The sequence below is a fragment of the Hyperoodon ampullatus genome, assembly GCF_949752795.1.
Source record: "Hyperoodon ampullatus genome assembly, contig: SUPER_X_unloc_1, whole genome shotgun sequence".
In the NCBI taxonomy this organism is placed as follows: Eukaryota; Metazoa; Chordata; class Mammalia; order Artiodactyla; family Ziphiidae; genus Hyperoodon; species Hyperoodon ampullatus.
This window is the reverse complement of record NW_027641097.1, coordinates 2,181,325-2,200,032: the sequence shown is the minus strand read 5'-3', so window position 1 is coordinate 2,200,032 and position 18,708 is coordinate 2,181,325.

Genomic DNA, 18,708 nt, shown 5'->3' with positions numbered 1-18,708 from the left:
ATGGAGCATTGTGATTCCAGGGGTCTTGGAGCATTGTGAGGAAAAGGGCGTGGATCATTATGTTGAAAAATGCATGGAGCCTTGTCATGACAGGTTTCAAGGAGCATACTGACGACAAGTGTCAGGGAGCATTGTGATGACAAGTGTATTGAGCATTGTGATGACAAAGGTCATGGAGCATTGTGATGACAAGGTCATGGAGTATTGTGATGACAGGCATCATGGAGCATTGTGATGACAAGCGCATGGTGCATTGTGATGACATGGGTCAAGGAGCATTGTGCTGAAAAGCACATGGAGCATTGTGATGACAAGTGTCATGGATCATTGTGCTGACAAAGGCATGGTGCATTGCGATGACAAGGGTCACAGAGCATTGTGATGAAAAGGACATGGATCACTGTGATGCAAAATTCATGGAGCCTTGTCATGACAGGGTTCAAGGAGCATACTGATGACAAGTGTCAGCGAGCATTGTGATGACAAGTGTATTGAGCATTGTGATGACAAAGGTCATGGAGTATTGTCAATAGAAGGCCATGGATAATTGTGATGATGAGCGTCATGGGGCGTTGTTATGACAAGTGTTATGGAACATTATGATCACAAGGGTTTGGAGCATTGTGATGACAGAGGTCATTGAGCATTTTGATTTCATTTTGATGACAATAGCATGAAGCATTATGATGATGGGCATGGTGCATTGTGATGACACGTTTCATGGAGCATTGAAATGAAAAGGGGCATTGAGCATTGTGATTACAGAGGTCTAGGAGAATTGTGATGACAAGGGCATGGATCATCGTGAATGAGAACGCCATGGAGCATTCTGATGACATGTGTCATGGAGCTTTTTGATGGCAAGGACATGGAGCATTGTGAGGACAAGGGTTATGGAGCCTTGTGATGACAAGGCCGTGGAACATTGTAATGGCAGGTGTCATGGAGCATTGTTATAACAGGGGTAATGGAGCATTTCGATGACCAGGGCATGGAGCATTGGTCTGAAAAGCTTCATGGATTATTGTGATGAGAGGGGGCATGGAGCATTGTGATGACAAGGGCACGGAACACTGTGATACATGGGTCATGGCAGATTGTAATGACAAGGGCATGGAGCATTGTGTTAAGAAGAGCATCGAGCATTGTGATGAAAAGCATTACGGAGCCTGTGATGACAAGTGCATGGAAAAATATGATGAGAGTGTTCATGGAGCATTTTGATGACAAGGGCATGGAGCATTGTGATGCCAAGGGTCATGTAGCTTTGTGATGACAAAGGTCATGGAGCATTTTGATGACAAGCGCTTGGTGAACTGTGTATGTGAAGGGCAGGGATCATTGTGATGAAATAGTCATGGAGCAATTTGATGAGAATTGTCATGGGGCATTTTTATGACAGTGGTTATGGAACATTGTGATGCCAGGGGTCATGGAGGATTATGATGAAAAGGATCATGGAGCATTTTGATGACAGGGGTCCTGGAAAATTGTGATGACAGGGGTGAGGGAGTATTGTGATGACTAGTGATGGAACTTTATGATATCAGTTGTGGGAGAGCATTTTGATGTGAAGTGCATGGAGCATTGTGATGACAAGGTTTATGGAGCACTGTGATGACACGGTTGTGGAGCATTGTGATGACAAGCGCATGGCGCATTGTGATGACACAGGTCATGGGGCGTTGTGCGGACAAGTGCATGGAGCATTGTGATGAATATTGTCATGGAGAATTGTGCTGACAAAGGCATGAATCATTGTGATGACAAGGGACACAGAGCATTGTGATGAAAATTTCATGGAGCATTGTGGTGACAAAAATCACAGAGCCTTGTGTGACGAGGGCATGGACCATTGTGAGGACAAAGGTCATGAATCATTGTGATGACTGGAGTCACGGAGCATTGTGATGACAGGGGTCATGGAGCATTGTGATTACAAGGGCATGGAGCAATGTGATGACATGGGAATGGAACATTGGTCTGACAAGTTTCATGGATTATTGTGATGACAGTGGGCATGGAGCATTGAGATGACAAGGGCATGGAGCATTGTGGTGACAAAGGTCACAGAGCCTTGTGTGACGAGGGCATGGACCATTGTGAGGACAAAGGTCATGAAGCATTGTGATGACTGGAGTCACGGAGCATTGTGATGAAAATTTCATGGAACAATGTGTTGACATATTTCACAGAGCCTTTTGATGACGTGGGCATGGACCATTTTGATGACAAGGTCCTGGAGCATTGTGATGAGAGGACCATGGAACCTTGTGATGACAATTCTCATGGAGCATTCTGATGAAAAGGGGCATGGAGCATTGTGATTACAGGGGTATTGGACCCTTGTGATGAAAAGGCCGTAGCACATTGTGATGGCAGGCGTCATGGAGCATGGTTATGACATGGGCAATGGAGCATTGTGATGACAAGGGCATCGAGCATTGGTCTGAAGAGTTTCATGGATTATTGTTATGAGAGTCTGGAAGGAGCATTGTGATGACAAGGACACGGAACACTGTGATACATGGGTCATGTAGGATTGTAATGACAAGGGCATGGAGTAATGTGATGAGAGGCTACATGGAGCAATGTGATGACAAGGGCACGGAGCATTGTGATGACAAGGGTCATGGAGCATTTTTATGACAATATTCCCAGATCATTATGTTGTCAGGGGTCAAGGAGCACTGTGATGACTGTGGTCATGGAGCACTGTGATGACAGGGTCATGGAGCATTGTGATAAGAAGGTCATGGAGCATTGGGCTGAAAATATTCATGGAGTATTGTGATGACAGGGGTAATGGGGCATTGTGATGACAAGGGAATGGAGTATTGTGATGAAAAGTTCCTGGGGCATTGTGATGAGGAAACCATGGAGACTTGTGATGACAAGTCTCATGGAGCATTCTGATGAAAAGGTGCATGGAGCATTGTGATTACAGGGGTCTTGGAACATTGTGATGAAAATGGCATGGATCATTGTGATGAAAAAGGCATGGAGCCTTGTCATGACAGGGTTCAAGGAGCATACTGATGACAAGTGTCAGGGAGCATTGTGATGACAAGTTTATTGAGCACTGTGATGACAAAGGTCATGGAGCACTGTGATGAGAAGACCATGGATAATTGTGATGATGAGCGTCATGGGGCATTGTGATGACAAGTGTTATGGAACATTGTGATCACAAGGGTTTGGAGCATTTTGATGACAGAGGTCATGGAGCATATTGATTTCATTGTGATGAGAATAGCATGAAGCATTATGATGATGGACATGGTGCATTATGATGACAGGGTCATGGAGCAATTTGATGAAAAGTGTCATTGAATATTTTGATGACAGTGGTTATGGAACATTGTGATGTCACGGGTCTTGGATAATTGTGATGAAAAGGGTGATGGAGCATTCTGATGACAGAGGATATGGAACATCTTGATGTCAGGGGTCATGGAGCATTGTGATGACAAGTGCATGGAGCATTGTGATGACAAGGTCATGTAGCATTTTGCTGACAAATGCACGGAGAATTGTGATGACACGTGTCAGGAGCTCTGTGATGACAAGCGTCAAGGAGCATTGTGATTACATGGGTCATGGAGCATTGGGATGTCAACCGCATGGAACATTCTGATGACAAGTGGCATGGATCATTTTGATGACTGTCGTCATGTAGCATTGTGATGACATGGGCCATGGAGTTTTTTGATGAGAAGGTCATGGGGTATAGGGCTGAAAATGTTCATGGAGTACTGTGATGACAGGGGTCATGGAGCATTGTGATGAGAAGGGAATGGAGCAATGTGATGAGAAGTTCCTGGAGCATTGTGATGAGAGGGCCATGGAACCTTGTGATGAAAAGGGTCATGGAGGCTTGTGATGACAAGGCCGTTGAACATTGTGATGGCATTGGTCATGGAGCATTGTTATGACAGGGTTAATGGAGCATTTTGATGACAAGTGCATGGGGCATTGGTGTGAAATTTTTCATGGATTATTGTGATGACAGTGGACATGGAACATTGTGATGAAAAGGGGACGGAGCACTGTGATACATAGATGATGCAGGATTGTAATGACAATGGCATGGAGCATTGTGATGAGAAGGGCATCGAGCATTGTGATGACAAGCGTCATGGAGATTTGGAATGAAAAGTGCGTGAAGCAATGTGATGAGAGGGTTCATGGAACATTGTGATGACAATGGAATGGAGCATTGTGATGCCAAGGGTCATGGACATTTGTTATGACAAAGGTCATGGAGCATTTTGATGACAAGGCATGGTGCATTGTGATGAGAAGGACAGGGAGCATTGTGATGACAGGGTCATGGAGGAACTTGATGAAAAGTGTCATGGAACATTTTGATGACAGGTGTTATAGAACATTGTGATGTCAGGGGTCATGTAGCTTTGTGATGAAAAGGGTAATGGAGCATTTTGATTACAGGGGTTATGGAACATTGTGATGTCAGGAGTCATGGAGCATTGTGATGATAAGGGCATGTAGCATTGTGATGACAGCGGTCATGGAACATTGTGATGACAGGGGTGAGGGAGTATTGTGATGACTAGTGATGGAACATTGTGATATATGTGGTGAGAGAGCATTTTGATGAGAAGTAAATGGAGCATTGAAATGACAAATGTTATGGAGCATAGCGATGAAAAGGATGTGGAGCATTGTGATGAAAAGCGCATTGTGCATTGTGATGACATTTTTCATGGAGCAATGTGCTGACAAGCGCATGGAGCATTTTGATGAAAAGTGTCATGCAGCATTGTGCTGACAAAGGCATAGAGCATTATGATGACAAGGGACACAGAGCATTGTGATGAAACATTCATGGAGCATTGTGGTGACAAAGATCACAGAGCCTTGTTTGAAGAGGGCATGGATCATTGGTCTGAAAAGTTTCATGGATTATTGTGAGGACAGTGGGCATGGAAAATTGTGATGACAAGGATATGGAGCATTGTGGTGACAAATGTCACAGAGCCTTTTGTGACGAAGGCATGTACCATTGTGATGACAATGGTCATGAAGCATTGTGAGAACTGGAGTCACGGAGCATTGTGATGACAGGGGTCATGGAGCACTGTGATGACAAGGGCATGGAGCATTGTGAGGACAGGGGCATGGAACATTGGTCTGACAAGTTTCATGGATTATTGTGATGAGAGTGGGCATGGCGCATTGTGATACAAGGTCATGGAATATTGTGAAGACAGGTGTCAGGGAGCAGTGTGATGAAATATGTCATTGTCCATTGTGATGACAATGGCATGGAGCATTGTGATACCAAGTGTCATGGATGATTGTGATTACAAAGGCAATGGAGCATTTTGATGACAAGGGCTTGGAACATTGTGATGACAAGGGTCATGGAGCATAGTGATGACAAGGACATGGAGCATTGTGATGACAAGGGCCATTGAGAATTTTGATGACAACGTCGTGAAGCACTGTGATGAAAAGTGCATGGAGCTTGCTATGACAGGGGTCATAGAGCATTGCGATGACAAGTGCATGGAGAATTGTGATGACAAGATCATGTAACAGTGTGATGAGAAGTGTCACAGAGCATTGTGATGACAAGGACGTGGAGAACTGTAATGACATGGGACATGGAGCATTGTGATGAACAGGGCATGGAAAATTGTGATGGCAAGACCGTGGATCATTGTGATTAAAAGACCATGGATAATTATTATGAAGAGCGTCATGGATCACTGTAATGACAAGGGTCATGGAGCATTGTGATGACAGGTGTCATGGAGCATTGTGATGAGATGGGTCATGGACCATTGTGATGACAAGGGAATGGAGCATTGTGATGACAAGGTCCAGGAGCACTCTGATGAGAAGACCATGGAGCCTTGTGATGACAAGTCTCATGGAGCATTCTGATGAAGAGGGGCATGGAGCATTGTGATAACAGGGGTCTTGGAGCATTTTTATGACAAGAGCATGGAGCATTTTGATGAGAAGGCCATGGAGCATTCTGATGACATGCATCATGGATCTTTGTGACGACAGTGGCATGGAGCATTGTGATAACAGGGTCTAGGATCACTGTGATGACAAGTGTCATGGAGCCTTGGATGGCAAGGCCGTGGAACATTGTGATGGTAGGGGTCATGGAGCATTTTTATGACAGGGGTAATGGAGCATTTTGATGACAAGGGCATGGAACATTGGTCTGAAAATTTCATGGATTATTGTGATGAGATTCGGCATGGAGCATTGTGATGACTAAGGCACGGAACACTGTGATACATGTGTCATGGAGGATTGTAATGACAAGGGCATGGAGCATTGTGAGGAGAAGGGCATCGAGCATTGTGATGACAAGCGTCATGGAAATTTGGGATGAAAAGTGCAGGAAGCAATGTGATGAGAGGGTTCATGGAACATTGTGATGACAATGGAATGGAGCATTGTGATGCCAAGGGTCATGGACCTTTGTTATGACAAAGGTCATGGAGCATTTTGATGACAAGGGCATGGTGCATTGTGATGAGAAGGACAGGGAGCATTGTGATGAGAGGGTCATGGAGCAATTTGATGAAAAGTGTCATGGAATATTTTGATGACAGGTGTTATAGAACATTGTGATGTCAGGGGTCATGTAGCTTTGTGATGAAAAGGGTCATGGAGCGTTTTGTTTAGAGGGGTTATGGAACATTGTGATGTCAGGGGTTATGGAGCATTTTGATGAAAATTGTCATGGAGCATTCTGATGAAAAGGTGCATGGAGCATTGTGATTACAGGGATTTTGAAGCATTGTGATGACAAGGGCATAGATCATTGTGATGAGAAGGCAATGGAGCATTCTGATGACAGCGTCATGGAGCTTTGTGATGACAAGGACATGGAGCATTGTGATTACAGTGGTCTTGGAGCATTGTGATGAAAAGGGAATGGATCATTTTGATGAAAATGCATGGAGCCTTTTCATGACACTGTTCAAGGAGCATACTGATGATAAGTGTCCGGGAGCATTGTGATGATAAGTGTATTGAGCATTGTGATGACAAAGGTCATGGAGCATTGTGATGAGAAGACCATGGATAATTGTGAGGAACCGGCTCATGGGGCATTGTGATTACAAGTGTTATGGAACATTGTGATCACAAGGGTTTGGTGCATTGTGATGACAGAGGTCATTGAGCATTTTGATTTCATTATGATGACAATAGCATGAAATATTATGGTGATTGGCGCAGTGCATTGTGATGACAGGGTTGATGGAGCATTGAGATGAAAAGAGGCATGGAGCATTGTGATTACAGGGGTGTTGGAGCATTGTGATGACAAGGGTTCATGGAGCGTTGAGATGAAAAGGGGCATGGAGCATTGTGATTACAGGGGTCTTGGAGCATTGTGATGACAAGTGTCATCGAGGCTTGTGATGACAAGGCCGTGGAACCTTGTGATGGCAGGGGTCATGGATAATTGTTATGACAGGGGTAATGGAGCTTTGTGATGACAAAGGCCATGGGGCATTTTGATGACAAGGGCGTGGTGCATTGTGATGACAAGTGCATGGAGCATTGTGGTGACAAAGGTCACAGAGCCTTGTGTGGTGAGGGCATGGACCATTGTGATGACAAAGATCATGAAGCATTGTGATGACTGGAGTCAGGGAGCATTGTGATGACATATGTCATTGTCAATTGCGATGACAATGGCATGGAGCATTGTGATACAAAGTGTCATGGAGGATTGTGATGACAAAAGTAATGGAGCATTTTGATGACAAGGGTTTGGAACATTGTGAGGACAAGGGTCATGGAGCATTGTGATGACAAGTGCCATTCAGAATTTTAATAACAACATCGTGAAGCATTGTGATGACAAGTGCATGGAGCTTGCTATGACAGGGGTCATAGAGCATTGCGATGACAAGTGCATGGAGAATTGTGATGAAAAGGTCATATAACATTGTGATAAGAACTGTCATGGAGCATTGTGATGAAAAGGACGTGGAGAAATGTGATGACATGGGACATGGAGCATTGTGATGACCAGGGCATGGAGCATTGTGATGGCAAGACCGTGGAGCATTGTGATGAGAAGATCACGGATAATTGTGATGACGAGCGTCATCGAGCACTGTAATGACAAGGGGCATGGAGCATTGTGATGACAGGGGTCTTGGAGCATTGTGATGACAAGGGCATGGAGCATTGTGATGAGAAGGCCACGGAGCATTCTGATGACATGCGTCATGAATCTTTGTGACGACAATGGCAAGGAGCATTGTGATTAGAGGGGTCTTGGAGAACTGTGATGACAAGAGTCATGGAGCCTTGGATGACAAGGCCGTGGATCATTGTGATGGCAGGGGTCATGGAGCATTGTTAGGACCGGGGTAATGGAGCATTGTGATGACAAGGGCATGGAACATTAGTCTGAAAATTTCATGGATTATTGTGATGAAATTCGGCTTGGAGCCAAGTGATGACTCGGGCACGGAACACTGTGATACCTGTGTCATGGGGGGTTGTAGTGACAAGGGCATGGAGCATTGTGATGAGAAGAGTATCGAGCATTGTGATGACAAGCGTCCTGGAGCATTGTGATGACAAGGGCATGGAGCAATGTGATGAGAGGTTTCATGTAGCATTCTGATGAAATGGCATGGAGCATTGTGATGCCAAGGGTCATGGAGCTTTTTGATGACAAATGTCATGGGGCATTTTGATGACAATGGCGTGGTGCATTGTGATGAGAAGGGCAGGGAGACTTGTGATGACAGGGTCATGGAGCAATTTGAATAAAAGGGTCATGGAATATTTTGATGACAGGGGTTATGGAACATTGTGATGTTAGGGGTCATGAAGCATTGTGATGAAATGGGTCATGGAGCATTTTGTGACAGGGGTTATGGAATATTGTGATGTCAGGGGTCATGGAGCATTGTGATGATAAGGGCATGTAGCACTGTGATGACAGTGGTCATGGAACATTGTGATGACAGGGATGAAGGAGTATTGTGATGACTAGTGATGGAACATTGTGATGTATGTGGTGAGAGAGCATTTTGATGAGAAGTGCATGGAGCATTGTGATGAGAAGTTTTATGGAGCATAGCAATGATAAGGATGTGGAGTATTGTGATGACAAGCGCATTGCGCATTGTGATGACGTGGGTCATGGAGCATTCTGCTGACAAGCGCATAGAGCATTTTGATGAAAAGTGTCATGGAGCATTGTGCTGACAAAGGCATGGAGCATTTTGATGACAAGGGACACAGAGCATTGTGATGAAATATTCATGGAAGATTGTGGTGAAAAAGATCACAGAGCCTTGTGTGACGAGGGCATGGACCATAGTGATGAGATAGGTCATGAAGCCTTGTGATGACTGGAGTCACGGAGCATTGTGATGAAAGGGTTCATGGAGCATTGTGATGAAAAGAGCATGGAGCAATGTGATGACAGGGTCATGGAACATTGGTCTGACAAGTTTCATGGATTATTGTGATGACAGTGGGCATGGTGCATTGTGATGACAAGGGCATGGAACATTGTGATGACAAGGTCATGGAGTATTGTGAAGACAGGTGTCTGGGAGCATAGTGATGACATATGTCATGGTCCATTGTGATGACAATGGCATGGAGCATTGTGGTACCAAGTGTCATGGAGGATTGTGATGACAAAGGTAATGGAGCATTTTGTTGACAAGGGCTTGGAACATTGTGATGACAATGGTCATGAAGCATTGTGATGACAAGGGCATGGAGCATTGTGATGACAAAGGCCATTGAGAATTTTGATGACAACGTCGTGAAGCATTGTGTTGACAAGCGCATGGAGCTTGCTATGACAGGGTTCATACAGCATTGCGATGACAAGTGCATGGAGAATTGTGATGACAAGATCATGTAACATTGTGATGAGAAGTGTCACGGAGCATTGTGATGACAAGGACGTGGAGAATTGTAATGACATGGGACATGGAACATTGTGATGAACAGGGCATGGAGAATTGTGATGGCAACACCGTGGAGCATTGTGATGAAAGGACCATAGATAATTATGATGAAGAGCGTCATGGATCACTGTAATGACAAGGGACATGGAGCATTGTGATGACAGGTGTCATGGAGCATTGTGATGAGTGGGGTCAAGGAGCAATGTGATGACAAGTGTCATGGAGCATTGTGATGAGAAGGTCATGGAGCATTGGGCTGAAAATTTTCTTGGAGTATTGTGATGACAGTGGTCAAGGAGTATTGTGATGACAAGGGAAAGGAGCATTGTGATGACAAGGTCCTGTAGCAGTGTGATGAGAAAACCATGGTGTCTTGTGATGACAACTCTCATGGAGCATTCTGATGAATAGGGGCATGGAGCATTGTGATTACAGTGGTCTTGGAGCATTGTGATTACACAGGCATGGAGAATTGTGATGAGAAGTCCATGGAGCATTCTGATGACATGGGTCATGGATCTTTGTGACGACAAGGGCATGGAGCATTGTGATTACAGGGTTCTTGGAGCATCGTGATGACAAGGGTCATGGAGCCTTGGATAAAAATGCCGTGGATCATCGTGATGGCAGGGGTCATGGAGCATAATTATGACAGGGGAAATGGAGCATTGTGATGACAAGGGCATGGAACATTGGTCTGAAAATTTCATGGATTATTGTGATGAGATTCGGCATGCAGCATTGTGATGACTAGGGCACGGAACACTGTGATACACGTGTCATGGAGGATTGTATTGACAAGGGCATGGAGCATTCTGATGAGAAGAGTATCGAGCATTGTGATGACAAGCGTCATGGAGCATTGTGCTGACAAGGGCATGGAGCAATGTGATGAGAGGTTTCATGTAGCATTGTGATGAAATGGCATGGAGCATTGTGTTGCCAAGGGTCATGGAGCTTTGTGATGACAAATGTCATGGAGCATTTTGATGAGAAGGTCGTTGTGCATTATGATGAGAAGGGCAGGGAGGATTGTGATGACAGGGTCATGGAGCTAACTGATGAAAAGTGTCATGGAACATTTTTATGACAGTGTTTATGGAACATTGTGATGTCAGGGGTCATGGAGAATTTTGATGAAAAGGGTCATGGAGCATTCGGATGAAAAGGTGCATGGAGCATTATGATTACAGGGGTTTTGAAGAATTGCGATGACAAGGGGAAGGAGCATTGTGATGAGAAGACAATGGAGCATTCTGATGACATGAGTCATGGAGTTTTGTGATGATAAGGACACGGAGCGTTGTGATTACAGGGGTCTTGGAGCATTGTTATGAAAAGGGCATGGATCATTGTGATAATCAGCGTCATGGGGCATTGTAATGACAAGTGTTATGGAACTTTGTGATCAAAAGTGTTTGGTGCATTGTGATGACTGAGGTCATTGAGAATTTTGATTTCATTGTGATGACAATAGCATGAAATATTATGGTGATGGGCACGGTGCAATGAGATGACAGGGTTCATGGAGCATTGAGATGAAAAGATGCATGGAGCATTGTGATTACAGGGGTGTTGGAACATTGTGATTACAGGGGCATGGAGAATTGTGATGAGAAGGCCATGGAGCATTCTGATGACATGCGTCATGGAGCTTTGTGATGACAAACGCATGGAACACTGTGATTACAGGGGTCTTGGAGTATTTTGATGACAAGGGTCATTGGGGCTTGTGATGACAAGGCCGTGGAACCTTGTGATGGCAGGGGTCATGGAGCATTGTTATGACAGGTGTAATGGAGCATTGTGATGACAAGGGCATGGAGCAACGTGATGAGATATTTCATTGAGCATTGTGATAACAATGGCAAGGAGTTTTGTGATGATGAAGGTCATGGGGCATTTTGACGACAAGGGCATTGGGCATTGAGATGAGAAGGACAGGGAGCATTGTGATGACAGGGTCATGGAGCAAGTTGATGAAAAGTGTCATGGAATATTTTGATAACAAGGGTTATGGAACATTGTGATGTCAGGGGTCATGAAGCATTTTGATGAAATGTGTCATGGAGCATTTTGTGACAGGGGTTATGGAACATTGTGATGTCAGGCGTCATGGAGCATTGTGATGATAAGGGCATGTAGCACTGTGATGACAGGGGTCAAGGAACACTGTGATGACAGGGGTGAGGGAGTATTGTGATGACTAGTTATGGAACATTGTGATATCAGTGGCGAGAAGGCCTTTTGAAGAGAAGTGCATGGAGCATTGTGATGTGAAGGTTTATGGGGCATTTTGATGACAAGGATGTGGAGCATTGTGATGACAAGTGCATTGTGCATTGTGATGACATGGGTTATGGAGCATTGTGCTGACACACGCATCGAGCATTGTGATGACAAGGGTCATGGAGCATTGTGCTGACAAAGGCATGGAGCTCTGTGATGACAAGGGTCACAGAGCATTGTGATAAAAATTTCATGGAGCATTGTGCTGTCTAATGTCATAGAGCTTTGTGTGATGAGGTCATGGACCATTGTGATGACAAATGTCATGAAGCATTGTGATGACTGGAGTCACGGAGCATTGTGATAACAGGGGTCTTGGAGCATTGTGATGAAAAGGGAATGGATCATTGTGATGAAAAAGGCATGGAGCCTTGTCATGACAGTGTTCAAGGAGCATACTGATAACAAGTGTCAGCGAGCATTGTGATGCCAAGTGTATTGAACATTGTGGTGACAAAGGTCATGGAGCATTGTGATGAGAAGACCTTGCATAATTGTGATGACGAGCATCATGGGGCGTTGTGATGACAAGTGTTATGGAACTTTGTGATCAGAAGGGTTTGGAGCATTGTGATGACAGAGGACATGGAGCTTTTTGATTTCATTGTGATGACAATAGCAATAATCATTATGATGATGGGCATGGTGCATTGTGATGACAGTGTTCATGGAGCATTGAGATGAAAAGTGGCATGGAGAATTGTGATTACAGAGGTCTTGGAGCACTGTGATGACAAGGGTCATGGAGCCTTGTGATGACAAGGTCGTGGAACATTGTGATGGCTGGGGTCATGGAGCATTGTTATGACAGGTGTAAGGGAGCATAGTGATGACAAGGGCATGGAGCAATGTGATGAGAGATTTCATTGAGCATTGTGATGACAATGGCATGGAGCATTGTGATGCCAAGGGTCATGGAGCTTTTTGATGACAAATGCCATGGGGCATTTTGATGACAAGGGCGTGGTGCATTGTGATGAGAAGGGCAGGGAGAATTGTGATGACAGGGTCATGGAGTAATTTGAATAAAAGGGTCATGGAATATTTTGATGACAGGGGTTATGGAACATTGTGATGTTAGTGGTCATGAAGCATTGTGATGAAATGGGTCATGGAGCATTTTGTGACAGGGGTTATGGAATATTGTGATGTCAGGGGTCATGGAGCATTGTGATGATAAGGGCATGTAGCACTGTGATGACAGTGGTCATGGAACATTGTGATGACAGGGATGAGCGAGTATTGTGATGACTAGTGATGGAACATTGTGATGTATGTGGTGAGAGAGCATTTTGATGAGAAGTGCATGGAGCATTGTGATGAGAAGTTTTATGGAGCATAGCAATGATAAGGATGTGGAGTATTGTGATGACAACGCATTGCGCATTGTGATGACGTGGGTCATGGAGCATTCTGCTGACAAGCGCATAGAGCATTTTGATGAAAACTGTCATGGAGCATTGTGCTGACAAAGGCATGGAGCATTTTGATGACAAGGGATACAGAGCATTGTGATGAAATATTCATGGAACATTGTGGTGAAAAAGATCACAGAGCCTTGTGTGACGAGGGCATGGACCATAGTGATGAGATAGGTCATGAAGCCTTGTAATGACTGGAGTCACAGAGCATTGTGATGAAAGGGTTCATGGAGCATTGTGATGAAAAGGGCATGGAGCAATGTGATGACAGGTTCATGGAACATTGATCTGACAAGTTTCATGGATTATTGTGATGACAGTGGGCATGGTGCATTGTGATGACAAGGGCATGGAACATTGTGATGACAAGGTCATGGAGTATTGTGAAGACAGGTGTCAGGGAGCATTGTGATGACATATGTCATTGTCCATTGTGATGACAATGGTATGGAGCATTGTGGTACCAAGTGTCATGGAGGATTGTGATGACAAAGGTAATGGAGCATTTTGTTGACAAGGTTGGAACATTGTGATGACAATGGTCATGGAGCATTGCGATGACAAGGGCATGGAGCATTGTGATGAGAAGGGCCATTGAGAATTTTGATGACAACGTCGTGAAGCATTGTGTTGACAAGCGCATGGAGCTTGCTATGACAGGGTTCATACAGCATTGCGATGACAAGTGCATGGAGAATTGTGATGACAAGATCATGTAACATTGTGATGAGAAGTGTCACGGAGCATTGTGATGACAAGGACGTGGAGAATTGTAATGACATGGGACATGGAGCATTGTGATGAACAGGTCATGGAGAATTGTGATGGCAACACCGTGGAGCATTGTGATGAAAGGACCATAGATAATTATGATGAAGAGCGTCATGGATCACTGTAATGACAAGGGACATGGAGCATTGTGATGACAGGTGTCATGGAGCATTGTGATGAGTGGGGTCAAGGAGCAATGTGATGACAAGTGTCATGGAGCATTGTGATGAGAAGGTCATGGAGCATTGGGCTGAAAATTTTCATGGAGTATTGTGATGACAGGGGTCAAGGAGCATTGTGATGACAAGGGAAAGGAGCATTGTGATGACAATGTCCTGTAGCAGTGTGATGAGAAAACCATGGAGTCTTGTGATGACAACTCTCATGGAGCATTCTGATGAATAGGGGCATGGAGCATTGTGATTACAGTGGTCTTGGAGCATTGTGATTAAAAGGGCATGGAGAATTGTGATGAGAAGTCCATGGAGCATTCTGATGACATGGGTCATGGATCATTGTGACGACAAGGGCATGGAGCATTGTGATTACAGGGTTCTTGGAGCATCGTGATGACAAGGGTCATGGAGCCTTGGATAAAAATGCCGTGGAATATTGTGATGGCAGGGGTCATGGAGCATAATTATGACAGGGGTAATGGAGTATTGTGATGACAAGGGCATGGAACATTGTTCTGAAAATTTCATGGATTATTGTGATGAGATTCGGCATGCAGCATTGTGATGACTAGGGCACGGAACACTGTGATACACGTGTCATGGAGGATTGTATTGACAAGGGCATGGAGCATTCTGATGAGAAGAGTATCGAGCATTGTGATGACAAGCGTCATGGAGCATTGTGCTGACAAGGGCATGGAGCAATGTGATGAGAGGTTTCATGTATCATTGTGATGAAATGGCATGGAGCATTGTGTTGCCAAGGGTCATGGAGCTTTGTGATGACAAAGGTCATGGAGCATTTTGATGACAAGGTCGTTGTGCATTATGATGAGAAGGGCAGGGAGCATTGTGATGACAGGGTCATGGAGCAAACTGATGAAAAGTGTCATGGAATATTTTTATGACAGGGTTTATGGAACCTTGTGATGGCAGGGGTCATGGAGCATTGTTATGACAGGGGTAATGGAGTATTGTGATGACAAGCTCATGTTGCATTGTGATGACATGGGTCATGGAGCATTGTGCTGACAAGCGCATGGAGCATTTTGAGGACAAGTGCATTGGAGGATTGTGCTGACAAAGGCAGGGAGCATTTTGATGACAAGGGACACAGAGCACTGTGATGAAATATTCATGGAGCATTGAGTTGAAAAAGATCACAGAGCCTTGTGTGACGAGGGCATGGACCATAGTGATGAGATAGGTCATGAAGCATTGTGAGGACTGGAGTCACGGAGCATTGTGATGAAAGGGTTCATGGAGCATTGTGATGACAAGGGCATGGAGCAATGTGAAGACAGGGGCATGGCACATTGGTCTGACAAGTTTCATGGATTATTGTGATGACAGTGGGCATGGAGCATTGTGATGACAAGGGCATGGAGCATTGTGGTGACAAAGGCATGGAGCACTGTGGTGACAAAGGCAAGGAGCATTTTGATGAAAAGGGACACAGAGCATTGTGATGAAATATTCATGGATCATTGTGGTGACAAAATCACAGAGCCTTCTTTGAAGAGGACATGGACCACTGTGATGACAAAGGTCATGAAGCATTGTGATGACTGGAGTCACGGAGCATTGTGATGACAGGGGTCATGGAGCATTGCTCTGACAAGATTATGGATTATAGTGATGAGAGTGGGCGTGGCGCATTGTGATGACAAGGGCATGGAACACTCTGATGACAAGGTCATGGAGTATTGTGAAGGCAGGTGTCAGGGAGCATTGTGATGACATATGTCATTGTCCATTGTGATGACAGTGGCATGGAGCATTTTGATGACAAGGGCTTGGAACATTTTGAGGACAAGGGTCATGGAGCATTGTGATGACAAGGGCATGGAGCATTGTGATGACAAGGGCCATTGATAATTTTGATGACAACGTTGTTAAGCATTGTGATGACAAGCGCATGGAGCTTGCTATGACAGTGGTCATAGAGCATTGTGATGACAAGTGCATGGAGAATTGTGATGACAAGATCACGTAACATTGTGATGAGAAGTGTCACGAAGCATTGTGATGACAAGGACGTGGAGAATTGTCATGACCTGGGACATGGAGCATTGTGATGAACAGGGCATGGAGAATTTTGATAGCAATACCGTGGAGCATTGTGATGAAAATACCATGGATAATTATGATGAAGAGCGTCATGGATCACTGTAATGACAAGGGGCATGGAGCACTGTGATGACAGGTGCCATGGAGCATTGTGAAGAGAGGGGTCATGGAGCATTGTGATGACAAGGGTAATGGAGCATTGTGATGAGAAGGTCATGGATCATTGGGCTGAAAATGTTCATGGAGTATTGTGATTACAGTGGTCAAGGAGCATTGTGATGACAAGGGAATGGAGCATTTTGATGTCAAGGTCCTAGAGCAGTGTGATGAGAAGACCATGGATCATTGTGATGACAAAGGTCATGGACCATTCTGATGACAAGCTTGTGGAGTAATGTGATGACAATGGCATGGATCATTGTGATGAAAAGGGCATGGAGCATTGTGATGAAAAAGACATGGAGCCTTTTCATGACAGTGTTCAAGGAGCATTCTGACGACAAGTGTCAGGGAGCATTGTGATGACAAGTGTATTGAGCATTGTGATGACAAAGGTCATGGAGCATTGTGATGACAGGACACATGGAGCATTGTGATGACAAGTGTTATGGAACATTCTGATGACAGAAGTCATGTATCATTTTCATTTCAAGGAGCATGGAGCATTGTGATGACAAGGGCATGAAGCAATGTGAACCCAAGGTTCATGGAGGATTTTGATGACAATGGGAACGGAGTATTTTGATGACAAGTGCATGGAGCATTGTGATGACAAGGTTATGTAGCATTTTGCAGACAAATGCATGGAGCATTTTGATGACAAGGGTCATGGAGCATTGTGATGACAAGCGTCATGGAGCATTGTTTTTACAGGGGTCATGGAGCATTGGGATGGCAAAGACATGGATCATTGTGATGACAAGGGTCATGGAGCATTTTGATGACAAGAGTCCCGCATCATTGTGTTGTCTGGTGTCATGGATCGTTGTGATGACAGTGGTCATGGAATATTGTGATGCCAGGGTTCATGGAGCATTGTGATGAGAAGTTCATGGAACATTGAGTTGACAATATTCATTGAGTATTGTGGTGGCAGGGGTCATGGAGCATTGTGATGACAAGGGAATGGAGCATAGTGATGACAAATCTCATGGTACATTCTGATGAAAAAGGGCATGGAGCATTGTGATTACAGGGGTCTTGGAGCATTGGGATGACAAGGGCATGGAGCATGGTGATGACAATGCCAGGAGCATTCTGATGACATGTGTCTTGGAGCTTTGTGATGACAAGTGCATGGAGCATTGTGATTAGAGGGGCCTTGGTGCATTGTGATGAAAAGTCCATGGATCATTGTGAGGAAAAGTCATGGAGCCTTGTCATGACAGGGTTCAAGGAGCATACTGACGACAAGTTTCAGGGAGCATTGTGATGACAAAGGTCATGGAGCATTGTGATGAGAAGACCAATGATAATTGTGATGAGTAGTGTCATGGGGCATTGTGATGACAAGTGTTATGGAACATTGTGATCACAAGTGTTTGGAGCATTGTCATGACAGAGGTCATGGAGCATTTTGATTTCATTGTGTTGACAATAGCATGAAGCTTTATGATGATGGGCATGGTGCATTGTGATGACAGTGTTCACGGAGAATTGAGATGAAAAGGGACATGGAGCCTTGGGATTACAGGGGTCTTGGAGCATTGTTATGACAAGGGTCATGGATCCTTGTCATGACAACGCCGTTGTACATTGTGATGGCAGGGCTCATGGAGCATTGTTATGACAGGGGTAATGGAGCATTGTGATGACAATGACATGGAGCATTGGTTTGAAAAGTTTCATGGATTATTGTGACGAGAGTGGTCATGGAGCATTGTGATGACAAGGGCACAGAACACGGTGATACACTGGTTACGGAGGATTGTAATGACAAGAGCATGGATCATTGTGATGAGAAAGGCAACGAGCATTGTGATGACAAGGGCCCAGAACACGGTGATACATGGGTTATGGAGGATTGTGATG